This window comes from Lepidochelys olivacea (assembly GCF_965140295.1).
Source record: "Lepidochelys olivacea isolate rLepOli2 genome assembly, chromosome: 2".
NCBI lineage: Eukaryota > Metazoa > Chordata > Testudines > Cheloniidae > Lepidochelys > Lepidochelys olivacea.
Genome location: NC_140412.1, coordinates 134,947,522 through 134,969,371, shown reverse-complemented (window position 1 = coordinate 134,969,371; position 21,850 = coordinate 134,947,522). Strand labels below are relative to the sequence as shown.

Below are 21,850 nucleotides of genomic sequence, written 5' to 3'. Positions count from 1 at the left end.
TGTTTTTTTGGAAATCATCTCCAGCTTTGGGTCAGGAGACAGAAGGTCTGTGGGGATGGGAACCTCCAGCTGTTTCTTTGCCAAAATGTAGATTTCTCACTCTCACCCTTTTTCCTGCTGAAGAATGGCCACTTCACTAGGTGATAGCCAGGTATCAACAAAATCAAATAAACTGAGGCATCAGTCTGTCTTTGAGGAACTGATTTGTTCCTGCTTTTCTAAACTTGGAACATGTCTCAGTAAAGTTATACAATAGAATCTTAACTTTACATACAATGCCACATATATTTTACCAGGACAGTAATAAGCAAATTGAGTTTTCAAATGATACCTCACAAGGAATACTTTGTACAAATCCATTATAGTTTTGTAAAAATGGTGAACATAGGGATGCAGACTTCTACAGTAGGCTAGTTGTGAACATTCCAGGCTGGGAGCTATAACAACAAAGCACCGTGAGGCGCCCAGGGTTACAGAGCAGGCAGTGACAGAACCCCTTACTCATCTGGATTGTACCCAGAATGTCCATGGCAACCACCACCTCCTCCTCCTGCAGCAGGGAGATATACAGCCAGTGGCCCCACATAGCTCCAAAAGGTTCTGAAGTGGAAGGAACCCCCAGAGAGCACAGTTCCATAATGCCAGGGCATGTGAATTCCCTGTGTTCGCTGTTTGCTCACTGAGCAACAAAACCTCAACAGTTCCACTACATATTGAGTCTTTGGCACCTGCAGGGATCTGGGAGTGGAATGTGCTTGGTAATATTCTTAAATTCAGTGTTAAACTGTTTCATATATGGCCTTAAACAAGAAGACTAATATCCTTTAAAGTGACATTATCATTGACCTTTAACTCATGTTACACTCTTCAGGTTACATGGCTGATTTTTCAAACCTGTTTCTTGAGCTAGTGGAGATCCATGGAGAGCTGCAAAATCACTCACTCAATGGTGCTGCCTCCTGTTGGTTTCTAGTTTTTCTTATATGTGTTTTGGGTCAAATTCTTTCATTGTAGCTCCATAGAGATGAATAGCTACACTGGCGCTGAATTTGATCCCTCATTTCTAGCTGCTTCAGTAAGCTTTTTTGGACGAGCCTGGACACCTGTACAGAAGATGGAAACAAGAAAGAACCTGCCTCCATTAAGGACCAAAAGGAATTAGCAAAGAAAAGAGGAGCCACTCTCAGGGCTCAGAGGTGCCAGCAGGCGTGTCAATGGGACAAGAGACCCAGTAGTTGGCCAACGTGTCCAGGGAAGGCAGGGATCAGGTAGCCAGGAGATCTGGGGAACCGGGTGCTCAGGCAGCATGCGTGGGGGAGATGAGAACCACAGACTGTGAAGCGTTCAAGGGAGTTAGCGAGAAGGGAACTAGAGGCTTCTGCAGCATGTGCAGTGAGAGAGGAGGATGAAATGGAAAGAGAACAGGTCCAGGGGAAATCCTATTATAACAGAAGGTTAAATGAAGAGCAAAGGAGAGAAAGGGATAAAGTCCTGACCACATTAAGGACAGCTAAAGATACATAAATACTTTTACTTTTCCATGTAAACAGTTGCTGTAGCTGCCTCAGATCTCCAGCGGAACTGGGAGGGGATGTGGCCTGTGAGAAAGTTTGAGAACTCCCTTTCTAAGCCTACCTGGAATGAAATCTGTGTTAGCACAGGCCAGCTGGCCTCTTCTGGTTTTTTAGGTTATGATGTTCAGCAAGCTTTGGCAGCAAGTAAAAGCAGTTGCAGTGCACTTTATCAAGTGGCAGACTGCCTGTGTAAATGAGAACTGATGAAAGCTTAGATGGGTAGAGGGGAGGTGAAATAATATTTTCATAAGAGATGTTGGAAACGCCGTGAACAACTCCGCATCGAGGCACAAAATGAGCATCTGAATTATTTACAACCCTACTGTGTGACACAAATATGGACAAAGCATCATGTTTTGTTTACCCTCTGGAATGTTGGTAACTCCCCAGTTAGGCCTTTATTGTAGCACAAATTTTTTTTGCCTCGTTTATTTCTTGAAAAATATATCTGTACATTTCAGGGTAGTGGTGGTTCTATCCAGCGGTGCCTGATGTTTTACACCTTTTGCTTTGAAAGGCAAGTGGTTGTGAAATAGGCCAGATTTTAAAAAGGAAACACTTCAAAAAGGAAACATTGTTTATAGATGCAAGTTGATGCCACTTGCTGAAGCAAGCATTCTCAGATCAGTTCTAATTTCACTGCTGCCAATAGATGTCACAGCAGACTGTTTACTGTATGCTACAGCACCATTAGGAAAACTGCAGAGAAAATGTAACATACTTTGAGAGAGGCATAATAAATTAAGATATCACTTTAGTTTGCCAAATATGTATCTGTTTTGCATAGTAAAAGCTAACTGTTGTTTTGAATTTACATAGCATTGCACAAAAGAACTGCACAATAAAATACCTTCTTGAAATAACATGGAAGCAAAACAAATTCGTCTTTAAAACATATTATCTCCTTTTGGGCAAATCCAGTTTGGTGACACTTTAGCTATGTGTATATGCAAGTCTGGTGGTACGTGAGCAAAGTATAAACACTTTTGAATCCATGAATGTGTACCTGTCTATATGCTGAAAATGGGGCCAAAATATTTTTCATTGCTTATCCTCTTAGATCTGGACTGGTAAAAATAATGAATACTTTGCATTTCTATAGCACTTCAGGAATCTCCAACCTTTTTACAAACATGGGTCTTGATTCAGAAAAACATCTCTATACAAAAAGGGCACTTAAGGACAACTTAATTGCTTTCCTGAATTGAGGGCCATTCTAATTAAGCCTTACACCAACCATGCTGGAAAGGTAAGGAGACTCCACGGGTCAGATAATGACTTCATTTGCGCAAGTGTACAAATGGAGTAATTCTGTTGAAGTCAATGCCATCACTGAATCCTATATTTAAACCCAGTGGAGAAAGGACCCCAATTCAGCATTGCATGTAGGCATGTGCTTAAAGTTAAGCTCATGATAAAATGCTTTGCTGATCAAGGACTACTTTTGATGTCTTGCTGAAGTTATTGTTACAGGTTCTTATATGTCTGAGCCCTCAGACAGAGCAGTGCCAGTTGAACTGGGGCCTTGATAATGATTATCGCAGGGAAAGACTAACCGTCAGTGAGCAGTAAAAACCATATTATCACTATTCACATCTCCGTGACAAAAAAACAATGATCTCTTCAGCTTTGCTCGGTGTCTGAACGACAGACTCTCTAAAGCCCTGAGTGGTTGGAGAATTTCAACAGAGGAGAAATGGTGCTTCAAAGGAGGGATGTACCATAGCTCTGCATGTGGAAGAAGTGCCTGGAAACCATTTTTCCCACCAGTGAAACTGTCTCAAAGTCTAGATGTGTGGCTAGCATATCAGTTTATTTTTTGAGTTGACAGCAGTAGGTCTGAATCATGAGGAAGGATTTTTTTTCTTTCAATTTTTTAATGTGTTAGTTGCTTATAGTTAGGCATTTGTGGCAATCTCTTTGAAAGCTCTTATGGGTGCTGTCAGTTGCAAGCACAGTTATTAGGCTGAGGTGAAGGAAACAAAGAGTTGGGAATGTGACTGGGCAGCTGGCACCGGTACTGGTAGTTTCAGACATGTCTCCATAGACTTCTTGGTTAGCTGAATAGTGTTTAAGTGATGTTGCAGAGACGGGATTCCTAGACTGTAAATAATCTCTGCTCACGCTTTGATGTACTGCAGATGGCAAGGCAAAGATCAGCTTTACTGACAAGGAAACACATAGTGCAGATGGAATGATGTTCCTTCTGCAGGCAGAGGTAATCCTTAGTTCCAGTTCATACATTCCAGCTGGTATCCTGATGTTTGTAGCAATTTTAGCACTTGTTTCTTTTCTGACAACCCGAGAGCTGGTTATTTATTTTAATTACTTTCCTTCCAACAGCAACTTTGTTTATCCATGAAATTGGAAACAAGTTGCTGAATCACCTCTGACATGATATTCAGGGAGTACAGGGGAAGCAAAAATACATGTATGTGAAGGATGCTGTTGAAGGCAATGATGTCACTAACCCATTTGTCTTTATGAGTGGAGCAAAACTATAACTTGCAAGCACAGCTGTGAAGCACAATAGAGTCGAAGGCGGTAGGAAATGTGCAAGAGGTCATATAGCCAATACAGGGTGTGGCCTAATCTGAAGCAATATGACCCTTCCCAGATATTTTCAGTCTGAGACAAATGTGGGTGCCCTACTTGTTAACATCGTACATTGACACTTGGAAACAGCAGCTGCCTGTAAAACAGCACAGCAGTATGGTGTGTAGCAGGGCACAAGAACAGATGGCACAGCGAGTGTCTTCTGTGTTGCATAAAGGCATTCCTCTCCCCCCACCTCCTATAAACAGCTTTTGTGGGTTTTCTTCATTGCATAGAGAGTTTAACCTTATAAACAGCTGCTATTTTCTACTCTGTGTGTATAAAGGGGAAAGAGGGAAAACCCCATTAAACTATTAATTTAGCAGGTCAGAAAGGTCATAGGGGAAACAAATCTCCAGGCAGCTTTCTGTTCTGAGGGTTGATGATTAGAGAATTGTAACAACATTTGGTGATGGAGTTAATTCATTGTGCATCAGGGAAGCAGCGCGGTATCAAACCATTGGAGGGAACTGGTGCAGCCATTATTGTCTCATCTTTTCTTTTAAACCATAACGTCACAAAAGATCTTAAAGCTTAAACTTTTAGTTGGTATAAATAAAACCACCTGAGCTGCATATATATTATTCTATGGCTATTACATATTAAATACTACCAGTCGGGAGAAAAGGAAATAGCCTGATGATATATGTTTAGGAGACTGGCTTTTAGAAATTACATGTTTCTCTGTACTGTGTGTGTCTGTGTACAAACCAAGAGTTACATGGAAAATATGCACTGAGTCATCCCTGCTGAGAACACAAATGAGTTATTGAGGTCATATTGATACTTGTCATCTCACTGCTATTGCTGTGCCTGCCAGGGCCAGTCTTAGGCCCTCAGCTCATCACAACCCAAAGCCACCCTGGCCCTGCACCCTCCAGCAGCAGTGGCTCTCCTATGCCAGAGAGGCAGAGTTGGTGGTAAAGGACTTCCCCACTAAGGAACAGCAGAGGGGACCCTAGTGCTCACCCTTCAGATGCTGTGCTATCTAGTTGGTTGGGCTCATCCTACAGTACTCACCACCTCCTGCCTCAGAGTCCTTTGCAATGGTGGTGTTGGTAGGAGTCTCTAGAGCAGTGGTTCTCAACCTATTTGCCAGTGTGGGCCACACAATATATATAAATATACTACCTGTATGGCCCTGAGGATGTCAAATGGGCTGCAGCTGTGTGCTGATTGGGCTGCAGGTTGAGAAACACTGATCTAGAACCAATGGGTTTTGGAGTGAACATCTCATAGAGATGCATGGGGTATGTCACGCCTCCTGGGGCTATTTGTTCAGACTGTCTGCAGGGTCAGGTAGTGTCTGTGATTTGGTTGCACTTGGTTCACATTTTCAGACCTTTCTCTGCAACTATGAATGTAGTCATTATTTTTTAAAAATGAAAGTTCAGATTTGTATATAATCCCATAACTCCAGAAACTGGGATTTTAGACACTGGTGAACTATGCCTGTGCTTTAATCCATGCCTAGTGTCCTGTGTCTATTCCTGTGATTGTGGCCATCCTGTGATTCTAAGAAGCTTCACATATACAAAGGATTCATACAACATATAAACTCAGAACAGAGGCCTAAGCATAAATGGACCAGTGGAGTCAGAGTTCATTTATATCTTTACTAAGTAAATATGTTTCAAAGGGTTTTCATTTCCATTTGAGAATAAGGAAATCTCTCTTCATAATTTGCAACAATGTCCTACATGATATTGAAAATAACCTCTTGAATTGTTTAAGGATCAGAATCCAAAAGTTAGATGTTTGCCCAGGGAAGCCCTTGAACACATTGTTCAATTAACTGTTCACAAGCAGAAGAAAGTCTTATTGTTTGGTTTCAAAGTCTTCGGGAAACTGCCTCCTGATCACCTCCCCCATCCACATAAATACTCCTTACACATTCCATTAAGATGTATTTTGTGGTGCTGTAGTTGAATCTCCAGAGACTGGATCCGGAAAGGCGCTCTTTGATATTTGCTAATCTCTTTAGGGCTTTGTAGAAACTCACTTTGAAAATCCAAAATGATGGAAATTGGGGAGCTGTGCTCTCAAGCACTATAGTTTATGTAAACATTGAAATGTTGCTTCTAGTTGATATGATTTATAATGTCTATCTTGTGCTTTATGACAGGATAATCATTAAGCTGCTATTCTCTATGAAAGAGAAAAACACAATGTATTTCAAGTACCTTCTTTTAATATAAAACTATCTAGTTAGATTTTTACATTGTTTATGGAATTAACATGGCAAAAACAAAGCCACAATAAAAAAAATTAGACCGTAAATCCAGGGCAGATGTTTTTACTTTTAACAAAACTTATTTCTCTGTACCTCTTTTACGAGTCTGATCTGTCTTGCATACCCCCAACTTTCACCTCACTTAAAAACTACTTGCTTACAAAATCAGACATAAGTACAAAAGTCTCACAGCACATTATCTGTGAGTATTTGCTTACTTTCTCATTTTTGTCATATAGTTATAAAATAAATTGATTTGAATATAAATATTGTACTTACATTTCAGTATGATACTTTAACCTGTTTTTCACTTGTGAGCCTTATCTGATGCCTCAGCCCTGCCCCCCGGGGCTGAAGCATGTAACGTTGCTTTGCGGGGGCCCCTGCAGCCACCCCTAATGCTGGCCCTTCACTTGCAAACCCTCTAAACCCATCCCGCAACCCCAGGTTGAGAAACACTGATCTAGATGAGTACACTCTGGAAGACCTCTGCATACCCGCAGTGGTACTTGTACCCCTGGTTGAGAACCACTGGTGTGAAACATTGTTCCTATTCTAAAGAGTTAACCATCTAAGGGCCTTAAGTCACTGGAGTGCAATTACCCTCAGGAATAGTTCCAACAGAGCTCACCCATACAGCTAAAAACATTTGTAATCTGGATCCATGTAGATGGACAACATGAAGCAGATATAGAACCCATTTGGAAATTTAGAAGATTGGATCTTTGTGTAATTTGCTTCACAATGGGTAGATGGTGGCATTTTTACTCATGTGGATTAGGTGTTTGTGGGCTTTGTGAAACAAGTTTTGTGGAGACATTTGAAATAAAATATGGTAGGCACCTACAGCTCGTGCTGGCTTTAGGGGCAGGTGAGCAGAGAAGTCCCTAGGAGCCTTCTTCCAGGAGGTGCTGTGCCACTTGCGTGGTATTTGTCTCACTCTGATTAGCCAGCTTTTTTCTCTCTCTGCTCATTAGCTAAGAAGGGGATGGCACTTTGGGGGGGTCTTGGTTTTCTTTATTTTTTTCTGCTTTGATCAGCCTAAAGCTTTTGAACATCCCCTTAAGCACTGATTTGAATCTGTAGGCACCTAAATACCTTTGAAAGATCTGGATCGTGGTCCTATGAAGTGCTCAGGTCTCTGGCCCTCATCCAGCAAAGCACTTAAGCATGTGCTTGACTTTCAGTATGCAAATAGTGCCATTGACTTCAATAGGATTACTAACAAGTAGAAATTTAAACATGTGCTTAAGTGCTTTGCTGGATCAAGGCCAGAGTGGTTAGCACCTTTCAGGATACAGCCCTGAGATAGGGCGAGATTTCCAGGTGGGGGGCAGCATGGGAAAATGAAAGGAGAGATTGAGGTGGAAATCACTGGTGGATTTAGAAGTGAAAAATCAAAATGAGATACAGCAGGGGATGGAATTGTGTGGGACCTTGAAGGGGAAGACAAGGAGCTTGAACAGAGGGCAAGGGGATACAGAGAGGCAAGGGGAGGCCAGTAGAGAGATTCAGCTGTGTTTACCACCAGACTGTCCTTTCTCTTCCTCCAGACCAGTCTGCAGCATCAGTCACAATACATTTTTCAGCTCCTTCAATAAATAAGGCAGGCGTCAGCTGTCAGACACACAACAGCCTCCTTCACTACCCAGCCTTGAGTAATTCCAAGAGCACATCCATCCTGTGCACTGAATGAGACAGAGGGCCTGCTGAACAAAATGCAATTATAGTATTGACAACTCTTGTGCTCTTTTTGTGAGTGACATGATTTTCAGTTGTGGCTGGAGCCAGTCTCATGATGATGTGAGAAGCTCCAGCCGTCCAGAGAATTCAAGCCCTGACTGGGGGGCAGGGTGGAAAGCCCCTCCGTCAGCCTACCCCACTTGCCCACCTCCTAGGCCTGATCAACTAATCAGAGCTCCTTTGGGAAGTACTCTTCCCTCTCCCCTTTTTGAAGTAGGTGTCCCATGAAACCTGTTCAGGGGCTCAGTACACACCTGCCAGCTGTCAAGTGTTATGGGCTCAGGATCATTCCAGATGCCCTGTGTTTTTGTACCTGAGAGATGGCAATCCTATAAAGGAGGAGGTAGAGCTCCCTGTCCCATACCTAGAAGAGACCCCCACTGCAGCCCCCTTAGGCCTGAGTGAGTGTGAAGAACTCAGGAGGAACAGAAGTGAGGTTGGGAGGCTGAACTGACTGGGAGGACAGGACTGATTTGGAAGTTGGGGGCAGAATTAATTGCTGCATGGGTGTTGGGCAGATGTGGGGGTGAAATTCCTGCAATGGAGGCCAAAATCATCTTTCCTAACAAACTTGGAAGAGTGGGCAACACTTACTGACAAATCCACATCGGGGATGGGCAGGGGAAATTCAAAAATAGTCAGACCAAAAAAACCTACCATATATTTTTAAAAAAACTTTTTGGCCAATCTCATGATTTGGGGATTCTGACTCATAATTTTTGATCTCTTGAGATTGGCAAAACTGTAAACATGTAGTTGAAGTGTGTGTGATTATGCATATATTCAAAGGGCTCAGAAGTTAGGGTGCATAGGTGGCCTTAATTATGACATTTTCAAATTTTTGAGTGCCTGAGTTTGCAACCTTGACGTTCTTTTAATGTGGCTCTTTTTATCTAATGCTTGTGATGAGGTTACTAAATGAGAAAACTGATTCCCACCTTCCCATTCAGCAATAACTTTGAAACTTCATAGGCTGCTCAATGCACAGAAAAGTCCCAAATGTGATATCTGTCCTATCCACCAGAGGTGGGCCAAAGATCATCAGCCATTTCTATCAGCTTTCAACTGTTCCTTTTCTATTGCATGTATATTCATCACCATCATCATGTTCCCATTTCGCCCCTGGCATTTAGGGCAGTGACGAAGCTCCTCCATTCCTGTCTGTTTCTGGCAAGTCTTTCAATGGTTCCCCAGCTGTGCCCCAGGTTTTTCAGCTCGGCTTCCACAGCTCTTTGCCATGTTGTTTTCAGGCAGCCTCGTTTTTGCTTGCCTGCAGGTGTCCATCTTACTGCTACTCTGGTGATGAAATCAGTTTCCACCCGAAGCACATGGCCAATCCATCTCCAGTGCCTCCTGGCAATGATGGTGCTCAGATCCTCTTGGCTGCACTGTATCAATAGATCTTGGTTTGAGATTGTTCTGGGCATGTATATAGGGGGGTGACAATTTTTCATTTGTATTAATTTCTTCTATGAGGTGATCTCGCTGGGTAAGATACCTCTAGTTTAAAGATATGAAGATGATAATCTAAAGTTGATCACATTTTAGCCAAGAAAATGCTCACAGAGATGTGTCAGCTTGGTGATTACAAAACTTACATTAACTTAAGTGCCATGTGCTGCAATCAATATTGCCAATTGCACACATTCAAAAGTCATGCTTCAGGCCCCCAAAAATCACAATTACCGGTAGTTTAAAATTTTTATTTTGACTTTTTTTTTAATTTGCCTTCTGGTTTTGAGCCTTTAAGGCTCATGTTTCCAAGCTTTCAACTGCAGCCGGGAGGGCTGGAAATGTATTTAAACCAAAAAGGGCATGGGGGCTTCCAGAAGCTGGGGCTTTAAGTAAAATGCCAACTGTTGTGACACTTGCAGTTCAATTGCAAGGGCTGGCAATGCTTTACAGTATTACCAAAAAGAACAGGAGTACTTGTGGCACCTTAGAGACTAACAAATTTATTTGAGCATAAGTAAATGCTCAGATGCATTCGCTGTAGTTCACGAAAGCTTATGCTCAAATAAATTTGTTAGTCTCTAAGGTGCCACAAGTACTCCTTTTCTTTTTGCGAATACAGACTAACATGGCTACTACTCTGAAACCTACAGTATTAACATTCACCTGTCTAAATACTTTAATTAAGCTATAAAGCAGGCCTGCAGTTTGTGATATCAGTGATCCTATTGCTTTCTATTATATCAGGTGTCTTGCCACAATTTATTGTGGCGCATGTAGACGTGTCAGGCCTGGTTACTCCTTGTAACATCCTGTAATGAAGCTGCTGGCTCACTGCTGTGGGGCACTATGTTAATTCCTAGTTTGACATCTAGCCAGCAGCTGGTTCCATAACCACCAAAGAACAGGAAAGGGAAGTATCGCCAGAGGGCAGAGGAACTGATTCAGGAAGGAGCCATAGGCAGGAGCCTGGGGACTGGCTGCAGAGGGAAGGTATGGGAGGGTGGGGTGGGAGGGGGCAGCAGGAAGATTCAGGGCTCCAGTCGCAGGCAAGAGTACAGTGCAGAGCATTACACTGGGACTCTTACTTTTGTGCCCCTGGACTGGGCTGCTCTAAGGAGCTTGTCGGGGAACTGTTGGGTTTCCTTTTCCTCATTATAACCGTTAAAGAAAATGTGCCCAGGATGTTTTCACCTTTCACTTCTGGCAGCCCAAGAAAAGGAATCCTGAGTTACTCAGAGGCAGTCAGTATGTATGGGAACCAATTGAGGGTTACAGCGTGGTGAGACCCATGCTTGCAGTGCCCATAACACTTCCTTCCAAACATGTGGGCCACCTCGCGTGCTCCCAGACATCGAGGGGGTTTGCTACAATACTGAATTTATGGTTTTGCTATCTGAGTGTACTAGTCAGATCTATTTTGGATATGCATAATGAGTGAACCTCAAAAAGGTTGAGAGGTTCATTTCACTTCACAAAAATCTGGATGAATTTGTACATTTTGATCTAAGTAACCCCCACTGCCGAGCCTCCAAATTTGGGCTGGAGATATCAAAAAGGCTGCTGTCTTGAGATTGCAGCACTTCCTTTTCCAAGCCTAACAACAACCAGGAAACTCAGGAGGCATTTAAAAATAGTCCAAGTCTCAAAATAGGTTTAGGTTTGGTACAGATTTTGGTGAAGAGTCAGGAATGGGGACAGTGGATTGTATTTTATCCCAAATCATTAACCCTTCCCTAGACTTGGGGCTTGATCTGTGAGTGAAAATTTTGGCGAGGAAATGGAGATACAGAAATTGGATCGAATCTATAGAGATGTTGGTAATAATTAAGGCTACGTTTTAGTCACAGATACTTTTAGTAAAAGTCAGGGACAGGTCGTGGGCAGTAAACAAAAATTCATGGGTTGGTGCTAGTGCTGGGGGGATGCAGGTGGCGGCGCGTGGCCCAGGACCCACACTGGTGCTGGGGGTGGGCGTTGGTGGGCCCAGCAGGCTTCCTACTTGACTCCCTCCCACTCCCCCAACAGCAGCAGAGTTTGGGTGTGGTAGGGAGCAGGGGGTGAGGCGGGCTCTGGGTGGCGCTTACCTGAGGGCTCCCCGGAAACAGTGACATCCCTCTCACTCAGCTCCTAGGTGGAGGCATGGCCAGGCAGCTCTACGTACTGCCTCCACCTGCAGGGAAGGGAGGAAGTGCATGCAGGCTTGTACTGTCAGGGCCTGATTTAGGCCTTGCTTTAGCAAGATGTTTTAAACATGAGTGTAACTTTATGCACATCAGTAGTCTCATAGACCGGTTGTTCTCAAACTTTTTTTTTCCGCTGACCACTTGCAAATTGCCGAGGGTCTTGGCAGACCACTTAATGATCTTTCCAAATGTTGTTTGTACCGTTAGCTAACTATTGTAAAGCACTTTGGATAAAAGCGCTATATAAAAAAACCTTAATAATGTTTGTTTTGTTCTACAAATAAAAGCACACCACTCATATTTTACTATCAGTAGTATTACTTTTCTAATGCGATGGATGTGCCCTCTCTCCCCTGCTGCGGCAGCCTCTGAGCTGGGGCTGGGAAGGAAGGGGGTGTCTCCCTCTTTTCTCCCACCGCAGCAGCCCCCAGTCTGGGTCTGGGAAGGAGTGGGGGTCTCTTCCCCATCACAGAGCTGAGGTTGGGAAGGAGGGCCGTCTTTCCCTGGGAGCTGCAGCCCTGGTGTTGGGGAAAGTTGCCTCTTTCTCTGGCCGCCACAGCCCTGCACGTCCCAAATTTCCCCCACCCCCTCTTCTCACCCCACTGCCCGCTCCCACCTACCTCCTATTCCCCCCAAGGCCACCACCTCACCTTACATGTGCGTCTTCTCCAGGGTCCATACACCTAATTAGTAGAGCCACGCCTGCGTGGCTCCACTAATTAGGTGGGTGGCCCTTCATTCTTTTGTGTGCCGTCACCCAAGCACACACCTTAGAGGGAACTATTTGCAGACCACCTGAATGGAGCTTGTGGACCACAGTTTGAGAACCTCTGCCATAGACTTCTACAACACATAGCTAAATTAAAACAGAGAGAAAAAAGAAAGCTATTCTTGCCCGTATGTTGCACTATTGTCTCTACCAGTTCCGTTTTACAGTGTAAACTAACGAAAGATCATGACATAAGTTGCTGAGGTCCAAGCTGTAGGAACCTTTTGTGTAACTAAACCTTCTATGGGGGTGGTGGGTAAAGTGTGTGTAAAAGAGAATGCACCTTGGAATGCTGTTCTGCATTTTTGTCCAAAGCCATTTCTACTCATAGCACTGTATATTACCTTTCCTCTTTATGTTTTCTACTCAGTTCCTTATTAATTGTATCCAGAGATTAGAGCATTTCTTTTATGTTGCTTGCCTTTAATCTCTTTTACAAATCTCAGAGGTTACTCTACCTCAATTGTTTATTCTTTTCTTGCTTTTAAAATTAATTTATAGTATATTATGGGTCTAAAATAATTGTGGACATGAAACGTGTTATTTAACAAAGCTGCCTAGTTTGATACTGAAAGAGTCACAAAGTTATATATTTTACCCAGGGTATATTACATCTATTTCTTTCAAATCATGGATATCAGAGTACTTTAAATTTATCCAGTTCCATCCCAATATACAAACACATGCGCACACACACACCACACAAGACATGTGTTTTACAGTATTTCCCATAAATTTGGGGGAATGTGGACAAATGCAATATGTAAGTAAATATATATTTAACACGCAATAACGAGTGTTCAGAATGAGCTCATGGAAAGATGATTTAAGTAAATTTAGGCTTTTTCACCCTTCTTTAATGAGGGAATCACTTCTTGTACAATTGAGAAATCATAAATATAGACAAATGATGCAAAGGACCAGATAGCATGATCTCAGAAATGCAAATGCTCCTCAGCAATGCAAAACATGCTGCACAGTACATAGTCCAGTCATAGCACTTCCCATAAGGCAAACTTATCTCAATTCCTAATTTCAGTGTTTATAAAAAACTTTAAAAAATCATTCCTGTTTTCAAAAAGGGCTTGTTTCTCCTGTCACACTGGCTTAAATCAAAAGTGACTCCACTGAAATCAATGGCATTACCCTGCGGTAAGACTACAATAAGGCCTTATGTATTCACAGCTCTAGCTATCATGATTAGCCTTTAATCTCTGAAGGCCACTAGTCCCGAAGGCACCCTGCCTGCAGAATAGACAGGCAACATGCCCCTGAGTGTGCTAAGCTAAGGAAACCATGCTGTGAAGTGCCTCCTGTGCTTTCTTTCAGAAGGTGCAGCATGCTCCCATAATGTGGCCAGTCTCACCCACATTGCTTTCCATTTGTGTCACTGGAGAGCTGAAAAGGGGTGGAGACTGTCTCAGTCTGTAAAGATGACTAATGGACCCAGAACTGTTATAAACTTTTTTCCCACTGTCTACCAAGTCTTAAACCTGGAGGGAAGTTTCAACAAAAAATCAGGAGAATAAAAAAGGAAGTGTTTCAATTCTGTCTTGCTCCTGCTGCTAATGCAAACAAATGAAATGAAGGGTAGCTGCCTCTGGAATTGCTTCTGAGATCTAAAGGACAAGATTCAGTTGGAAGAAATATTATGGGGGGGAGGGATAGCTCAGCGGTTTGAGCATTGGCCTGCTAAACCCAGGCTTGTGAGTTCAATCCTTGAGGGGGCCATTTGGGATCTGGGGCAAAAATTGGGATTGGTCCTGCTTTGAGCAGGGGGTTGGACTAGATGACTTCCTCAGGTCCCTTCCAACCCTATGATCCTATGATTGTAGGTCAAAGCTATGGGTTTTTTCCTGCAATAATTTTATAACTGCCTCTTAACATTGAGGAACAGTCTAGGGAAACCAATATCAGCATGAGCTGACATGAGAAACAATTTAACGAGAACTGAATTTCACACTTTTAGGTCAACACAGAAAATAAGCTTTATATGTTGAGGCAGAAGTGGGGTTGGATTGGGTCCATACTTTTCACAGTACCAAATCAGTCTTTTATCCTAAGCTGCATGAAAAATTGCAGTGCCCTGAGAAGCTGCTCTTGGTACTATTAGAATACATTTACTTTTAGCTTATAAACTGTACATTGTTTTAATATATTCCAGGCCCTGAGATGGGATAAATACAGAAATAACAGAATAGGGCTCTTATGTACTTAACTCAGGAAAAACTTCCATGGGGGTGCACTCTGCAGCTCTTTACTCTGTCATTATTTAGGCAAAGCTATTGAAGTCAGTTTTGCCTGACTAAGGATTGAGTTAACATCTCTGAGGTGGGCCCAGTGGGAGTTTTGCTTGAGTAAGAAATGCTGGAATGGTCCCTACATATAACACATTTACTGATTGATGTTATACTACATAGGCCTAATCTATCCTGTATTCCTTTCAAGCTGCAAACTTCCATTAACCTCTGTGGAAAATAAATGCAGGATTGGGCACCAAAAGTGGCGCCTATAAATATATAGTGTGTGTTCCACTGCCCTCTTTTGGGTGGACTCAGAACTGCTCAACTCTGTATCACGTAGTGTTGACCAAATGGTGCAATAATTTTGTGGTGAATATTTGTTCAGATACGAAAGCAAATCTCAATTCAGTCAGGTTCATTACCCTTTTGTGTTCACTTTCCATGAATGTTTAAGCAAAAGAGCTTTTACTAGCATCAGTGTTTGTGAAAAGCTGATTAGTGCAGGAATCTGCTTGATAATGTGAAAAAACCTGGAGCCTGAGGCGTTTGCTAACAGACTGTTTAACATTTTTCAGTCCTTTATGCCAATAACTGCATGTGGACTAGGGCTGTCTGGAAAACAATTCCATTTCATGAAAAATGTCAAGTTTTTAGAATTTGGTTTTGTTCTGATGCAGCATGAAACGGAGACCTTTCACAAATAAACAAGAGATGGGGCAAGAGATCCCAAAGGTAACACACTTACCTATGAAGGGGGAGAGTCAGATTCAAGTTGCTGCTATGAATTAGGGAGAGCAGACTTGAATCTGGGTCTCCTACACCCCAGGCAAGTACCCTAACCACAGGATATAGAGTGTCACACTAGAGTATGAATATTGAAAAATTTATACAAAGTGAAACCACTCCAACACCGGGAGAAGAAGACTGATTCACCTTGGGTGCAAGAAACCAAAGGTTGAAGTCCCAGTTTGTCTGATGCAGAGCTGGAATTTCAACATTGTCTCTCACATCCCAGGCCAGGTGAGTGCCCTGACCACCAGAATATTCTGAGGGAGCAGTGAGGGGTGGGTCTGTCTACAAATATCAGTCAGAACTGATACTTTTCCACAAAACATTTAAGTTTAAATAATTTTAAAATCCCTCCCCCCACCAGTTCTAATGTAGATGACTGCAGCCTGAAAGGAGCTATGTATACTATGAGCTTGGACTGTGATCCTTCTCCTTGCATACACATGCACTTATAGGTACTGGAACCAGGGGTGCGGGGGATGCTGCAGCACCCCCTGACTTGAAGTAGTTTCATTAGATCCAAGGTTTACAGTTTCGTTCAATGGTTCACAGCACCTCCACTATAAAAGCTGTTCCAGCACCCCTGTTTGCGCTAGCTCTGATGGAGCTAGCATGAGTATAAAAAGCAGTGTAGCTGAGGTAACATGGGTCGCAGCAGTGGAGGCATGGCTGAGCCACACTGAGCACACACCCCCAGCCCCGAAACTGGTGGGTATGTACATAGCATGGCTCAGCAGTGCCTCTGCTGCTGCCTGGGGACCGCAGCTACACTAGTGTTTATACTCACACTAGCTCTCCTTTGAGCCTGTGTGACTGTGTACACAAACAGAGGAATCCCATCCCTAGTGCTTAGTGTAGATGTAGACTTAACCTTCAGTTTTCATAAATAGCTGAACATTTAACAATGGACTGTGTATGTTCAATACAATAATATTCAATATAACTGGTTTTTAGCTAAAACTGTATGTGTGTTAAATAGCTCTTCACTCTGAAGTGAGAATACACCTCTTAAGGATCCATTACAACCTTGGCCTGGGGAGTTTGCAATCTAAGTATGAGGGACCTTCTCTTGAAACCTATCATTTTGTTGAGTACAGAACCCCTCAATAGTTCTACAATTGTAGGTATCTCGTATAGGGAAAAGAAGTAATTAAATAACCTGAAAAGTAATCGGTGGATGTAGTGCACTCAGGAAACTGCCATTTTTGATGGTATCAGTGTCGGCTCTGAATTGAAAATGTTTGTAAGACAGCTGTTTTTGTTCATACTGATCTAATGCTTTATGTCCCTGTTGTGAAGTCTGGTGCTCTAGCTACCATGGGACCAACTGCACAGGTCTTGGTGGAAGAGAAATGTACTTAAAACACCCCTAAAATGACGCAGAATAGCTTTTCTATATATAGAAATGTCTTTAAAGACTCATTCATGTAAATGCCTTTTAGAAACTCTGATAACTGGAGACATTGTAAGGGTAGAAGCAAGTGCTGCATACCCCTTTTGGAAAGCTGTGACTCTCCCCCTTTCTCTTGGTGTAAAGCTCCTCTTCCCCTAAAGGGATGTTAGTTGGGCTCTGCACAGCTGTAATGGTCCACTCAACAGAACTCCGTTGAAGGACTGGCACTCTAGATTGGAAGTTTTACAGTGCAGAGGCTCACTTCATCTTGTGTCTTATACAGCACCATGCATATTGTTAAAGCATCACAAATTAACTGGAGGTACAAAATAAATGAAAGAGCAGCATGATCTTGGTTTTAAATCTGACATCCTTAAATACAAGGACTCTTTTGGCCAAGGACTACTTCTGCATGTTTTTTGTGTGCAACCTCTACCATTGTTTCCAATTATTCTTTTTTATTATGTGAGAGATTTTTATTATATTGTATAGAGCCAAAAGTAAAGGGTATAAATCATGATCAAAAGCAGCTTTCTTCCCAAAAAGATCTATTTTTGTTTTGTCAAGTAATGGTTGAAAAAATAAAATCTTAAACCATTGTATTTTAACTGCTGTAACCTCCAGTGAATTGTTTTTCTTGCTGGCAGCTTTCTGGTAAATGTGGAAAACAAAATCCGTTCTGTTGTTAGTTATGTAATGCCTTGAGAGGAAAAAATGTGCTTTGAACTGACAGCAGCCTTGTCAGCCTGAATGCTGAAGCTACAAATAGCTTCACAGATTTCTTTATGCTGCAAAACCCTATTTAGTGCAAAGGGGAATGGGAAGGAAGGAAGAAAGGGAAAGCATGTACGCACACATGACGCACACATGGTGCAACAAATTAAACGGGATCAGTAGCAGCAGTGAACTATATATTTTAGAAAAGCTACACACCTTGGGTGTTAGTAAGTGCTGTGCACTGTCTTCCTACCAGGGCTAGTGTTGATTCTCTGCATGCACACATTGTGCTGAATGACAAATGGAAAGAAATGGCTTCCTTCAGCTGTAGAAGTCCTTGTGGCACTATGTGACTCAAAGTCCTTATCTGTCACTCTGCATGGATGTCTATGTATACACAGTTAATCACCTCATTTAAAAACCAAAATACTGTAAAATATACAGGGGGAACAAGCTGCCAGTAATAGGATGGATGAGCTAACAGTTCTTCTCCCTCTCTCTTCAGTATGGAACATATCATCCCCCCACGCAATCAGATGACATGGTGCTTAGTGCGTCATAAGACTATAGACAGAATATTTATTCACATTTATACTACACTAAACAAGAGTAGTTCAGAGTACCCTTGTTAAACTTCAGTATACATTGAATCAAATAGGCAGACAACAGCAATAACCTGCAGATCACACTGTGACGGGGTAGATCACAGAAACCCCCTGGGGGCTGCCAACTGATGTGCCAAGACTACTTCTGCCCCTGCTTTCCCTGCCAGCTTGGGACTCCAGCACCCTGTCTTGTCGTGCCAGACATGCCAGTCGGCTCCAACACAGACCCAGGGTCTGAACCACGTGCCCCAAAGCGGCAGACTTAACTGAAAGCAGCTTAAGAAGTGTTCCTGTCTTTAACACTCAGATGCCCAACTCCCAGTGGGGTTCAAACCCCAAATAAATCTGTTTTACCTTGTATAAAGCTTATACAGAGTAAACTCAAATTGTTGGCCCTCTATAACACCGATAGAGAGAGATGCACAGCTGTTTGCCCCCCCCCGGGTATTAATACATACTCTGCATTAATTAATTAGTAAAAAGTGGTTTTATTAAGTACAGAAAGTAGGATTTAAGTGGTTCCAAGTAGTAACAGACAGAACAAAGTGAATTACCAAGCAAAATAAAAAAAGAACACGCAAGTCTGTCTAAGAAAACTGAACACAGATAAAAACCTCACCCTTAGAGGCATTCCAGTAAGCGTCCTTTTACAGACTAGTCTTCTTCCAGTCTGGGTCCAGCAATCACTCACACCGCCTGTAGTTCCTGTCCTTTGTTCCAGTTTCTTTCAGGTATCCTTGGGGGTGGAGAGGCTATCTCTTTAGCCAGCTGAAGACAAAATGGAGGTGTCTCCCAGGGGTTTAAATAGACTTTCTCTTGTGGGTGGATACCCCTCCCTCCCCCGTGTAGAAGTCCAGCTATAAGATGGAGTTTTGGAGTCACATGGGCAAGTCACGTGTCCATGCATGACTCAAAACTTACAGGTAGCAGTCATGGTTTACATGCTACCTTGAACGTCCTCATGTAGACTTCTTATGTGGATTGGAGCCTTCCAAGATGCATTGTTCATTAAGTGCTTCTTGACTGGGCACTTAATTTGCACATTCCTTTCTCAAGAAGCTGACCAAATGCTTTACTAAGGCTACTTAAAAATTAAGCAAGTAAACAACCAATATTCATAACTTTGAATACAAAAATGATACATGCATACAAATAGGATGAATAGATTCAGTAGATCATAACCTTTACAGAGAGATGTTATATGGCATATGTAGCATAAAACATATTCTAGTTATGTCATATATACCTTCATACGCATATTTCCATAAAGCCTTATGGGGTGCACCATTGTACACACTATCCTGGCAGCAACTTGGATCACCAAACTTAGTAAACTCTAACAATATTACCATATATGGATAAAATCAGTGATGAAAATAGATTGAAATAGTAGGGAAGCCCTTACCACACTAGCCAAGGATGAGGGGGAACTGTGAGGGAGTGCTGTTCTGCTAGGCTAGGGAGTGGAGGGAGAACTCCCTGCATTTAGATGCTCTGCTCCCTTTTACTTCAGCCCTTGGATTATACTGCTTAGATAGGTTAGTTAATACCAAGTTAGATGCTGGCTATGGCCATGTATGGTAGGGGACCAGAAACTGTACAAGCTTGCACTTCACATTTGTCTTGGAGAGAGTGGGCTTCTTCCCTGTCAAAGTGGGGGTTGGGTGGGGGTTTGGCCCATAAATCCAGCAGGATTCTGCGAATATATGTGGAGGGCAGGGACCTCAGCAAGGAATCCTCTTTGGCAGTATTGTCTCACTAAGGGTACAGCATTTGAGTTACGTTAGTACCATAACTTAAGTCGACGTCGCTTAGATCTACTTAGGTCCACACTACACTATGGCGACCGGAGACGCTCTCCCGTCGACTCCCCTTCCTATTCTCATTCCGGTGGAGTACTGGAGTCGATGGAAAAGTGATCTGCGGTCGATATAGCGGGTCTTCAGTAGATTCTCTTGGGTTTCATCCCCTCTGACCGAGGTTAGCAGAGGGGAGTGATATGTCTCATGATTCTAGGTTATGTTGATTGCCTTATTTCCCAGGCCCTCATGAGTTAATGCCCATGCTGCAGACTGTTTGGTTCTGTTTCCCTGCATGAACCCTTTCAATCATGATTTTTATTTATCTCTCTGAGGGAGGTGGGAAAAGCTATTATTTGGCCATTTTCACCTCCCTGTGGTAATGGCTTGAGCTGTTAATTTACAATTTGATTGCAACAATGATTTAGTGCTGTAAAGTACTGCTTTGGGTTCTGTAGGCTCGTTTGATATTTGCTCTAAGATTTCTTTTTTTTTCCTCTGAGCTTGCTTCAGGTTTTGATTCTCTTTTCTGAGTATTTTTTAAAAATTTTGCAGCTGCAGTTTATATGTCATTATTAGTGGCATTCTAATACTACGTTGTGCAGTATGTTGTTTGATAAGACTTTTCCCTCCTGTCTAGTGTTCTATTACTGTGGCCGTCTGTGACTTTCTTTAAATTTATCCCACTCTGTTGATAAGTATTTGCTGTATTGTATTACATTTTATGATGAGTTAGGAATAGACATAACAGTTCTGGGGCAGCCCATGCTTTACAGATGTACTAATCAATTGTACAGATATCAATGACTCACCAATCTTGCGTCAGAAAGAGAGAATCTATCAAACTGACATCCAAATGAGTGTGACATTCTCAAGACATTCAGAAATGTCTCTTACGTGAGAATACTTGGAAAGCTAGGCCAAGTGACTCATTGAACAGGGGCTTTAATAACTTCTATCATAACTGTGCTAATTTATTCCTTTTACAAGTAGTTTACTTTGTATTGTGTTTAGTATTAAAATAGAAAGTATTAAGTAAAACATGCCAGGTACAGAGACAGACTATCAGTGACATGCTCCTATGTTTACTTGAGTGACCACATGACTATCTGAACCTGAGCATCAGTGGAGCCACTAATAGCCTAATTTTCTGAGATGCTGAGCAGCTGCAGTTCTGTTGAGTTCTTTGGGAGCTGTGGATGTTTGGCAACCTGATTTTTTCAGAGGTGTTACACTGTTTAAAGGGTGCCATTTGCTTCACCTACATATAGCTTGACTAATTGGGTTTTGTATCAGGTGACCAGATGTCCCGATTTTTATAGGAACAGTCCCGATATTTGGGTCTTTTTCTTATATACAGGCCTATTATACCGCAGCCCCGTCCTGATTTTTCACACTTTCTATCTGGTCACCCTCGTTTTATATGAATTAAATAAGTAGAGGGGACACCCATCACCCTTAACCACAAACACCTGGATTGCTTTCCCAGGCCATTTGCTAGACCAGTGACCATAGCCTCTCTGACTCCTTTCTATAGGATGTTAAAATCTCTGGCTCTAAAGGCTGGGCCTGGGAAAGATCAAGACTGCCAACCTATATGGAAAGCAGGCTATAATGAATTTCTAGCTACCTACTTACACCACATCCAATCACACATGTACAAACTGGGGATCACGTTCTGATCTAGATGCATAGATCTCTATCACTTGAGCTAACAAGATCGGTCTATTTGGAGTCAGGTATCAGCATAGA

The 21,850-nt window shown here is 42.4% G+C and overlaps 1 protein-coding gene across 4 annotated transcripts in view; it reads left to right on the top strand.

The window, feature by feature from the left end:
* LOC311515465 (uncharacterized protein) overlaps positions 1-21,850 on the top strand; it is a 297,106-nt gene that overhangs the window by 59,513 nt on the left and 215,743 nt on the right. The window contains exon 6 of one of the 4 annotated variants that reach the window (XR_014710146.1): positions 872-2,363. The exons of the other annotated variants lie outside the window; for them this stretch is intronic. The gene's annotated coding sequence lies outside the window, so the exon portion shown is untranslated. Of the gene's footprint in view, positions 1-871; positions 2,364-21,850 lie in introns of those variants that run through there. 4 annotated transcript variants of the gene reach the window in all.